Genomic DNA, 12227 nt, shown 5'->3' on the forward strand with positions numbered 1-12227 from the left:
GCGTTCCTGCTATTAAAAAAGTCCTGAAAGTGTCTGTAGTAATATAAACAGGAAACTACCACCCAATTATTAGTTTAACATGGTGGCTTATGGCTGGCACTACAATTATAGCAGGAACCAGAACATTCTGTGAATGAGTGCACCAAGGGAAGCAAATTTGAGGAACACCATTAAAAAATTTAAACATAGGACAACAAGCACTCTGCAGTTAGTTATGCAGCAATTACTTAGTGATGAGAACACAAGAACATAAGTAGTCAAGTCATATTGGATCAAGCCAATGGCACATCCAGTCTTTCACACAGTGGCCTAAAAACCCAGGTGCCATCAGGACATCCACCAGTGGGGCCAGGACCCTGGAAGCCCTCCCACTGTTGCCCCCACAAGCTCCAAGAATACAGAGCATCACTTGCCCCAGACAGAGAGTTCCATCTATACCTTGTGGCTAATAGCCGCTGATGGACCTCTCTCCATATGTTCATCCAATCCCCTCTTGAAGCTGTCTATGCTTATGGCCACCACTATCTCCTGTGCCAGTAAATTCCATGTGTTAATCACTCTTTAGGTGAAGAAGTACTTTATTTTATTTGTTCTAACCTACTGCTCAGCAATTTCATTGAGTGTCCATGAGTTCTTGTATTGTGAGAAAGGGAGAAAAGTACTTCTTTCTCTGCCTTCTCTATCCCACACATAATCTTGTAAATCTCTATCATGTCACCCCCTCAGTCATAGTTTCTCCATGATAAAGAACCCCAAGTGCTTTAAATTTTCTTCATAGGGAAAGTGTTCCAACCCTTTAATCATTCTAGTTGCCCTTTTCTGCATGAAGTCTAGCAGTTCCAGATAAATAACTTCCTACTAGTTCCATACTTCAGTAGTTTATGACATCATTTACTAAGTTCACAGAGGCAACCATTAACAAGCATGAAATGCAAATAAGTTCCACTGAAATGAACTATAATAGCGGGTTTCTGGAACACAGTTTTATACTTCAAACCATCTTCACATCTGTTCCTACAGTGAGTAAAAAGACTGTGAGAGTATAAGTAAATTCTATGCACAGTATGATTTCAGTCAGTTTGACTAGAAAAACTCCACAGAGGCTCACAAACTGGCTTGTAGGTAAGAAACCAGCCTTAATATGTTGACACCAATCTAGATTGCACAATAAACTAAGATTTGATCAAGTGCTTCTTAAACCAAAAGTTTTCAATTTCAGGTCTTGCACAAAAGGAAGGAGGGATCACTTGAGCTTGAAAATAGATCAGCCTCATATTAATAATAAACTCCATTTTGCTCTATATGTCTGAATATAGCCCAACAGTGCAATCCTATCCAGAATGTATACCCACTGGGCCAGGTAAAATCACTTCTGAATCCTCCTGTCCTCGCAGAGCTCAAAAATAATCCAGAATAATATATCCACAATGGCACAACACTGTGCTGTCTACAGAAGCTACAAGCAGGAAGTGAGGCAACTCATTATAACCCCATGGATAGGACTTAATGTTGTCTGTTGCCTCTAAATCAAAAGTCTTTTGACTGCTTGCACTTTTAATTCTATTTCTAACCCTGATTCCCATCTCATCTCTTATAAAATGTATGTGCCTTCCATACAGTCAACTGTAAAACATGGTGTGTGCAGTGATGTGAACATGTTCTCTGGATAATCACTGGACCTGCACAAGCACCCAAATACTCCCCTGGATACCCTTGATTTACAGGTTCTATATGCGGGCCTCCTAGTATCCACTAGAATATGTAGTCAGCTGTTAAAATTCTAGTGACTGCATTGTGGACCAAATGTAATTTCCATACAGTCTCAAGAAGCAAACAAGAAAATGCCACTGGCAAAGTATTTTTAGGAATGCTTCAAATAATTCAACTATATGTTCATTAAAATATTTCATTTACATGCCTACTTTACAGAACATGTATTCTGAAAGTTGCATAAAACTCAGTTCCTTTCAAGAATTCCAAAGGGCTCATTTATGGCAACACCTTACATAAGAATACTGCCATGCTATCACTGAAGAGTCAGCATTATACAGAAACCTACTTCATAAATGTCATACGCTGCTTTTCATGCATGTGTCAACTATATTTTAAGAGAATACAGAGAGGTGCCAAGTAGCCATTTCAAAACTATCAATTCACTCTATCTTTGATTTGAAACGTATGACCTATATAGTTCAATGGAGAACATTTCAAGACAGAATGAAAAAGAAGGTCCTTTCAAGTTTACATTTCCCACAATGACTTTCCTGGGCAAGTATCCAAGATTGCAACATTGTACAAGGAGACTAAGATATATGGACAGAGATTTCTGCCTACACAGAAGCATAAAGATCACAGCTTAGAACACACCTACATAAACATACTGAAATTAACAAACGGATTAGAGAAAAGTTCTGTATATATCGTAAGACAATATCAATAACAAATTTCAAGTTACAGGCTTCAACAAATACAAGAAACTGCAACGCGCTCAAATGTGAAAATGTAAGATTTACTTAAAAGCAAATTTTATATTTCATTTGAGTTGTGCCACCATTTTGCTAAGTGTTAATTTCACATCAGTCATTTAATTGTCATTTATATGAAGATACCCAGTGATGATCCTTAACCAAAGCATCAATGCTGTTAGGTTAGCAAATTCCTATTACAATTAAATGACTGATGTCTGTTGGGACTGTGCCAGCACGTTTTTTATCTTACTGCTAGTGAATGTTAGTACTGCTAAGAAGAAATTACTTCTAAGCATTACAAATTAGTTTTACAGTTATCCAGTTTAGTAATAGCTAAACGTTCGAAGACGAATTACCATGCCAGTAATTCCGTGGTCTTCCTTAAATCGGCTTGGCAGGAGACCAAATCACAGGCAATTTTCTAATTGTGAATTTTCAACCTAGAAAGCCAACTAACTTTCATGGCCTGATGAAACTCTTTTAGAAAAGGAATTATGGGGCCTATACTCAAATACGAAATACTTTAGGGATAGATTCTAATAGAAATGGGGGGGGGAGCGGGAACAGAACGACGCAGGAAAATAGGATCGGCGTCAGACAACATAAAATCCACGCCAGTTCTTACGACTGTTAACTGTGGGCCAACCTCGTCTCAGTGGAAACTGTATCCGACGAGGAACTGGCGATGATCAGCACAGGCTTGACTACGCTTGGACACGTGCAGCCCGATCCTATGCGCGGTTACCTAAGGACTCTCAACGGGGCTTGCTCTCGAGTTAACTATAAAAAAGAAAGCCAAGAAAGACTGCGGCGTAACCAGCCGAGTCCATACAAGGAGACGCTAAAGCTATCCCAAGCCGACCTCCAGCAGGCAAAAGCTTAAGCTTGTAGATCAGCATTCCGACACTCTCTGCCCTCTACGCAGGCAGGCACGCCCACACACCGACTGGCGTGCAAGCACAAGGGGCTCCAAAGATAACGGCCCCCTCTCCTTCGGCCTGTATCCCACCCCGGTAGTCTCTTCGGGTCGGACTAGAGAGCAGCAGACGCTCCCTTGAACCCCGCTTCACAGTTCGCTCTCCAAAGCCGGAGGGGGGACGTAGACGGGGTATCGAAAAGGGAAGTGTGTTTCAGGAGAGGGACGGAAGCGACTCAAACCTTCGAACTCGCCGGGAGAAAGAAACCCGCCGCTCTCTACCAACAGCCGTTACTCAACCGTCGATTCCAACTGTCCCAGCCAAGGGGGGTAAAATTCTCTTCTTCGCCAGAAAACAAAACTTCCCTCAGCGTCAGTCAGGATCCAGGCTCACCCCCTTCCGTAGCTAACCCGACTCCGGCTCGGCTCACTCCTAACGGAGCTATTCTTCGTTTCTTCGCTCGTCCGCTCGCTGAGGCAAACCAACAAAAGTGCAAGGCAAAGAAAGGAAGAGACTGACAGAGGGACTTCGAGCGCGGCAGCCAGCCGCACCACCCAGCGCGGCAGATTGCTGAGAGGCCGGGATGAAGGCCAATCGTCACGCCACAGCCACCTTTCTTCACCAATCAAAGCTCGCAAGGGGCGGGAGCTGTCGTTGATTCCACCTCCTTTTTTCTCCAAAGGGGTAGGGCTACCCGACTGCGAGAGAGGAGACGAAGTGAGAGTTAACAGCCGTGTAGTCGGAATAATACTTGGAGGCGGGACTTCGGTTGTGTCGTCATCAACTGATTGACAATACGCAATACAATCGGCTTTGCTGGGGTCAAAAAAGGTGAAGGTCTCCATCCTGAGAACCGTGGGCTGCTTTGTCCGTCGCAGATCAGGGAGCTTATGAATCCTCTCCATCTGCCACCACAGCAAAGCTAGCGTAGCCCTTGCCTTGGCCAAACAATCATCCTGTCTCTAATGTACTAGAATCACATAAGGACTACCCTTATTACCCTTCAGCGCACCGTTGTGGAATCATCTCCCTAACGACCCCATGAAGAAGGGCAAACCAGTCACTGCTGTGGCAGACAAGTGGGTAACAATCAAGTCACCGCAAAATTAATATGAAACCGGGAGGGAGAATTCAAAGTGCTCAACCCTAACCCCCGAAAATGCTTTACTCCAGCTGCTTCTCTCCTTATAGGGCTGCAACATCGGAAGTAATCTAGGCAGAGAGAAAATTGGGAGGGGGAGGATACGTTTTGACAGATGGGAGGGATACTAGACAGATGAAACGTATAGTATCCCTCCCACTTGCAAATGTTCCCATCATTTTAAATGATACATTCCTGAGAGAAAATGCCCAAACAAATTTGTGACTTCCATTTCCAAATAATTTGGTTTGAGTTTTACCCGTTTCCTTACATCACAGGGTACTCAGGAACTGACTCTTGTAGCACCTCACAGTGTCCAAAAGGGATTGAAATAGTTCATTTCAGTAAGAGAGTTTTATAGCACCAGCATGTAGTGCAAACATTGTCATTCCTGATATTATTTTCATAATTTCTATCCCACTTCTCCAGAAACAATTAAAATATAAGCAATGACATAATAATTGAAAACATAATCTGATGGAAAGGGCAACCCTCATCTATCTAAAGCAGGGATAACCAAACTTGCTTAACATAAGAGCCACATAGAATAAACGTCAGATGTCTGAGAGCCGCAAGACATGAATGTCAGACGTTTGAGAGCCACATGACATGAACATCAAATGTCTGAGAGCCGCAGGACAGGAAGAGAGGGAGGAGAAAAGGAAAGCAAATAGGAAGAAGGAGGGAGGGGTGGAAAGAAAGCTAATTTTAAATGTATTCTCAAAGCTGCCAACTTGGAGAAGTGATTTAAAGAGAAAAATGCCTTTTACAAGCTGGCTGATGGAGCAATGGGGGCTTCAAGAGCCACGCAATATGCATGAAAGAGCCATATGTGGCTCCTGAGCCACAGCTTGGCCACCCCTGATCTAAAGTATACTTGTGAAAAGTTTATTTTCATATATTTATAAGTCAAAGCTCAGCAGAATTATATCAAAAAGAGAATCAGAGATCTCTTTCAAATGAGTATAAGAAATTTTATTTATTTTAAAACATTAGCCACCTTTCTTCCTTATGGAGCCCAAAATGGCTTACAATATAGATAAAATACATAATAAAGACAAAAACTTAAAATCACAATTGCTAGTAACTATGTTCCTAAATAAAACCATCTTCTAAAGACCAAAAGGGAGGGGGCCCGGTACACCTCTCTAAGGAGGTTATTTCATAATTACAGAACTGCATCAGAAAAGGTCCTTTCTTGTGGTACCCACCAAACAAACTTCTTTGATTGATAGGACAGTCAGGGCCTCTCCCTGTGATCTTAACTACCAGGCAGAAACATATGGGAGAAGACAGTCCTTTCCATACCTCAGTCACAAGCCATGTAAAGCTTTAAAGTTCAAAACCAACATATTGAATTGGGTTCAGGAGTGGATTAGTAGCAAGTGTAATTGTAATATTAGAGTCACACGCTCCTGGCCCTAAACAGCAGTCTGTCCACGGCATTCTGCACTAGCTACAGCCTCTGAACACTCTTCAAGGGTAATCCCAAGCAAAGTACATTGCAATAGTCCAATCTTGATGGACTTAAAACATGAATCACTGTGGCTACATCCAACTGAACCAGGAATGGACACAGCTGATAGACCAACCAAACCTGGGCAAAAAAGTGCTCCTAACCACCACAGCTGACTGTTGTTTTTTTTTAAGGTAACTGCTGTGTCAAGTAGCATTCCCAAGCTACAAACCTGGCTTTTCCAAGAGAGCATAACTACATCCAAAACAGGATAGATCTTAAGTTCCTGGTCTGCCTTTCCATTATCCTAGAAAACCTCTGTCTTGTCGGGATTAAGTTTCAGCTTGTTCAACCTTATCCAGCCCATTACTGACTCCAGGCACTGGTTTAGAAAATAGAATATAAATATATAAAGGAAACTACCTGGACTCCTATGCACATCACCAGGAGTTTCATGTGTTTTGACCTGAGACTAGATCTAGTCTGGTTCTATGGTTCTATAGTATAGTTGGTTCACAGCCAACTAACCTGGCACTGTGCCTCCTCTTGGCTGTCTCAGTACAAGCCTGCTGCCTCCGCTGCTCCTTCTTGGTGAAGGCTTGGGGGCCTGGTGGGCTTGGGAGCCAAGCCCTAGACTGGTGCTTCGTTGCCCCAGGACCAGCTATCAGGAGCAAAGGGAAGTTGTGGAGGAGGAGTCTCAACTGCAGACTCTTCAAGGACAGGAAGCCTCTGAGACATATGGGTCAGAGAGTCATCTACCGTGTAGGGGGTCTCCTGAGTTTCCTGACCTGCTTCCAGGCCATGTTTCTGGCTTCATGTGCTCCTCCTGAGTAATCTGAGTTGGAATCCAGTCCAGAACCAACTCAGCAACATATATATGGTAAAAAGACCAGACAATGTATTTTTAAAAAGTGTATCCATGTATTTCTGGTCTTCTGTAACACATCTTTTGACAACAACCCGTTAAAGCAAGTCCAAGCTTGGCCTAAATCTGATTCTCATGTCCTGGGTTCATAATATTTTATTAGAATTTTTTGTGCAGATAAAAAGAAAAGGTGGGGAGAGAACACAAACACAAAAAAGATACAGTTGTAGAAGAAGGAATCAATATCTGACTTTGTCTACTATCAGAATCCATACATTTATTATGTATTATGTGTACTGTCTTCATTTGTTCTAATAAAAGTCCAGGTGTCATGTAAGGGACACACACAAAAAACCACCCAAAAAATATCCCCACACACACAAAAAAGAAACAAGGCTATAAGGCTCTATAATGAAACAGAAGCGTTCTGTGGAAGAGCCTTTAATTATCCAGAAGCAACTGCTCCTTCTAGCATCACATGGAATAATTCTATGCAGGTCTGCTCAGTAATGTGCCATTTTATTCAGTGGTGCTTACTCTTCTTAAGTGTTCTTAAGATTGCAAGCATAAGCACTGTGTTAATGAGGGCAATTCTGACAGGCTATTTGCCTCTAGAAACCTTCACAGTTTACTTCCTGAAATCTATTTGAATGATTAGTTTTGACCAGACTTGTACATATTAAATCTCTTCTTAGAATCCGTGGAAATTAATTGTTTTTTACTGTCTTTGTAAAAATTATATTCTGCATTCTAAGATGAGCGTTATTTTACATAATCCAAAAGTGTTTACATAATTTACCTTACTCAAAGATATGTTAGAGATTTAAAAGACTGCATTACTCTTCCATATATAACTAAATTGCACTTTTGAGGATTAAACAGATTAGTCACTGTTTGTTCCATTTCCTAGATGACTCAGAGGTAGAAAAGCTTGTCTATAACTTGCATCCTAACCTGGATGTTTCCTTGGTTGTATTTTTATCTTGAGTTAGGACTTCCCCTCTCCACTTCTCCCTTTCCCTGCACACTGTAATCAAGTAGAATAACTCAATTGTAATGGGAGGGGAAAACTCAATTTTCCATGGGAGGGAAGGCAGTGTGGTATTGCCCAGGGGTGGCCAAACAGCGGCTCAGAAGCCACATGCAGCTCTTTCACACACATTGTGTGGCTCCCAGAAGTTAATGAGGAAAATGCAGGCTTATTCTCCAGTAAGCATGCTTAGCATCAGGACTTCAGTCAGCCTCTGAGCACTGACTCATAGATAGGTCACTTACTTCCACCATGTTTAAAGCAGGGAAGTAGGGGGAGATAGGCAGGCTTGTGAGCTCTTCTCCACCACAGAGGTTACCTGTAGAGCGGGGAAAGAGAGCACAAGAGCCAAGGGAGCCACTGGAAGGAGGGACGGAATTAGCGGGCAGTGCAGAGTTCCCCCTTAGTTTCATAGCTCTTGTAGAAGTTGTATTTACTAACCTTAGTATCAAGGCAAAGAGAGATACATTAGGGTTGCTAGGTCTGATTTAAATATCTGGGGACTTTGGGGATGGAGCCAGGAGCAAGGTTGTGACAGGCACAATTAAACTCTGAAGGGAGTTCTGGTCATCACATTTAAAGGGACCATGCTCCTTTAAAATGCCTTCCTTTCATTGGAAATAGTGGAGGATGGGGGCATCTTCTTTTGGGGCTCATAAAATTAGACCCTTTGATCCAATCATTTTGAAATTGGGGGGGCACAGTTTGAGTGGTACCAGATGCTCTGCTGAAAAATTGGTGCCTTTACCTCAAAAAATAACTAGAGCACCAGATACCCATGGATTGATTTTTGGCCGGTCTAAAGGGGGGGCCTTGTCCCCCACTAATTAGCCCCGGCCAGCCATAGGCAGTGGCTGAGAGAGACCAGAGTATCAGTAGGCGCTCCCGGCCTCATTTGGCTGACTGTCCTCTCCCTTGAAATTCTTTCGTAAGAGTGCTGTTACTTTTAGGTCAGCAACTGAGTGTTGTGTTTTTTAATGTCAGACTTATGACCATTTATTCTTTTCATCCTCTTGGACCTAAGTTTCCTGTCTTGTTACCAATGCTGGTATCTCCACATCTACTATCCCTGTGCATATCACATCTAATCTAATCAAGCCTGCTATTGCCATTTGACATCTGAAATCACCTTTATAAAGTTTATATCTCCTGTACCTCGTTACATTTTACAGCATGCATCGGCAGCCCAACCAAGTGGTATTTATGTCAGATCTGGCCTTCATAACAAATTAGTTTGATACCTTTGTTCTAGTCTTCTTTCACAGTAACGGCTGTTTCTCATGTTACATTTAAAAAATACAGGAAATCCTGGAAAACGCTCAGCAATTCATGTCTGACTGGGTTAGAAACTAATTGAGTATAAAGCCCATGCAGATAAGAGATGTAAGACATAGGAGGGACATCATCCCGTGTCTGTAAAACCTGAGATGAATCTCTTAGGCCAGCACTACAATGTTATGCTAAATCTGTGACAGGCACTGTAAATAGCAGCCAGACATTTAATTCCACATGCTCCTCCATGAGTTGGGGAAATCACATGTATTCTCCTACTATGGCATTCTATATTTTCCTTATCTTGGCCCACATAACTGGCTGATGATGACAGTGGGTGGGGAAGTGTAAAATAGCTATAACAAGAGGGCAGAGGTAAATTGTCCTAGATATTATGCAGAGGTGGGAGGACTGAATTTGAAATAAATCTACAGATCTCATCATATTTTAATATAGAAAGAAAAGGTCAATATCTGCGCTATTAAAAAACAGGCTTGCCATCAGAATTAATCAGAGATGCCAGCTCATCTGCTGGTGAAAGTAGTTTATTATTTAAAATGGCAAAAAAGTTTTTTCCCTGGATTTATACATGCTATTGTTGATTTATACATGCTGTTGTTGGTCTCAAAGGTGCCACTGGACTCAAATATTGTTGTACTGCTTCACCCCAACAATGACTGCCCACCTGAGCCTATTACAATTTCATCATGTGTGGCCAGCTATTAAGAGAATGCTTATATTGTGCTTTAATTTGTTGAAGTTTACAAGTTTTGAGATGCACACTTTCACAAACCCGTTTCTCAGGATGGTGAACAGAGGTGGACACCTGCTGAGTTCAGGGCTGAATTAGCAGCTTTCTGAACTTCAGAAGTCTAGTGCTGTAGAACAATTGCCCTACCAAACTGCCTGATAAGGTTGTCAACTGGATAAGGAGAAAACATCTTGTCTCTTTAGTATAAGTTTAATGAGCAGAAATGGACAGTTGAAGCTTTTAATGTAATGAAGTAACAGATATTAAAGGGAGAGCTGACTGGAACAGTTAAAACCTGGCAGCCCTAGACATCATACAGGCAACCCGTATGTTTCCCAAATTGGGAAACTCAGATCTTTTTGAATCTCAGCAAGTTTGGTCCTAATAAAAGTTGGACATTGCTGTTGTTGTTTTCTTTTCCCTAATTATAATATAGTGGGTTCCATTCAGGGAAGAGGCAAGGTGGTAGTGAATCATAAGCTCTTTATTGATTTCGTCATAGTAAGGCCTAAGTATAAAATTGGGGGAAAGGGCCAATGGGCCAACCTTATATACATGTCAGGGTTCCCATGCTAGCGTTCTATTGGTCCATTCAAACCAGCAGGGAGCTCATGATTGGATCAGGGCAGCAGGGATTTGGATCCCGCTGCCTATTGTTCCCAAGTCCCCAAGTTCTGGTCGTCTGGCTCCAATGAGCCCTGTAGGAACACCCAATTCAGTTCTCACTTGAGTCCATATTCATAACACTAATTGATTAAAAATACAATCCTAAACAGTGTTGTGTGCTTCCAAGACAGTTAAAGTCAGTGGACACAGAAAGAGTTGTCATTTGATTAAGAACTGCACTGCATTTTGGTTATTTACAGCCTTTATTATATATCTATTACCATTACCACAATGACATCTACTGGTGAAAGTAGTTTTTTATTTCAGATGGCAAAAAAAGAGAGTTGCTTTTTCCTGGATTTATATATGCTGATGTTGATGCAGCCCGCACCCAGGGCTGGTGCCACCATTAAGCCAACTAGGCAACTACCTAGAGCCACAGACCTCAGAGAGGCACAAAACTGACAATCAGCATTAGGGTATGAAATCTGTCAAGCATCTATCAGGTGTAAATTTTAAAGTAAAAAGATGGAAGTTGAGGTAAACAGTGTGAAGTCTGTCATAAATCGTCCAAAGGTGAATTCTGGATGCAGTTGGCTTGAACTGAATGAGCAGAAGAGGGGGGCGTTGTTACAGGCAGTGCTTTAAGTCTCTTATTTTGATGGGGAAATTAGCTAAGAGACTTAGTAGAGCGAATTAGGAGCAAAGATCTTTGCTTTCAATAATACAGAGTTTGGGTTTTCAACCAAGAATAGACCAAGCAATAGTAATTTGATAGTGTTTACTTAAGCTATGTATCAAGAAGATTTATACACACACAAATGTTGTACAAGCAAACAAGAGCTTAAGAAAATAGAGGTTATCGATAGAGGAGTTCAAGGGTTGTTGAAGCAGGTAATATTCACCTGATCCAGAAGAGGAGACATCCGTCCAAAGGAAAAATACACAGAGAGAAACGCGAATGACCAGCGTAATGTGCCCTGTAGACCCAATTACAGGAGTAACGGGTGGTGCAGACTGCAAATGGCACCCTACAGAATGCACACCGAGGTGGGGTTCTGACCCACACTTTATAGGGGTATGACGGATGGGGGTCAGTGTTTACCACAGGGGCTTTTGATGTTTCATAGATGGCTATCTTGAATCGCTAAGCTGGGAAACTTTGCACATTTCGCTAGGATAATAAGCTTGGAGGGATTGCATAATTTGTTACCGGGTTTTGTCTGACACTCGGAAAAGGGATCAAAGACTTTAAAGGTAGGATCAATCAAATTATGCATTTGATTGGATTTAGCAAGGTAGAGGTGATAGACTGGAGGAAGAGAAAACTGGCAAGTTCCAGGAGACCAGAGTGAGAGTAGTACTTACCCGCAGTTCCCATGCTATTATGCATCCTGTTTGGGCAGGGACGCTGGAGGAGGAAATGGGTGAGATTGCGCTGAGATACAGACTGCAGGCGCCAACCAAACCAAGCTCTCTACTGGGTCCACTCCACCCATTTAGATAGAGTGTTGTCTTGGCCTGTATTTGGTCAGACTCCATTTTGTTTACTATGGAGACCCTCTCTCTTTATTTGCACTGGGGTACTCCGTTTATATCAGGCAGCGCCTCTCAGTAACAATCCCCCATTTGCGGTCATGCTTATCTATGGATATGATGACCGCACATTCATGATGCCAGGTGGCACTGCCGTTGGGGAACTGCGCTTTCCAGGAAAGGGC

At 42.2% G+C, this 12227-nt stretch overlaps 1 protein-coding gene across 4 annotated transcripts in view; it reads right to left on the minus strand.

The window, feature by feature from the left end:
- HYCC1 (hyccin PI4KA lipid kinase complex subunit 1) overlaps positions 1 to 4272 on the minus strand; it is a 69721-nt gene extending 65449 nt beyond the window's left edge. Inside the window, exon 1 of one of the 4 annotated variants that reach the window (XM_060248654.1) lies at positions 3627 to 4272. The gene's annotated coding sequence lies outside the window, so the exon portion shown is untranslated. The remainder of the gene's footprint in view (positions 1 to 3626) is intronic. The other 3 variants (XM_060248655.1, XM_060248657.1, XM_060248656.1) reach the window with 3 other exon arrangements.
- Positions 4273 to 12227: the final 7955 nt, after the last annotated feature.

The sequence above is a fragment of the Heteronotia binoei genome, chromosome 10 (genome assembly GCF_032191835.1).
Source record: "Heteronotia binoei isolate CCM8104 ecotype False Entrance Well chromosome 10, APGP_CSIRO_Hbin_v1, whole genome shotgun sequence".
NCBI classification, from domain to species: Eukaryota; Metazoa; Chordata; class Lepidosauria; order Squamata; family Gekkonidae; genus Heteronotia; species Heteronotia binoei.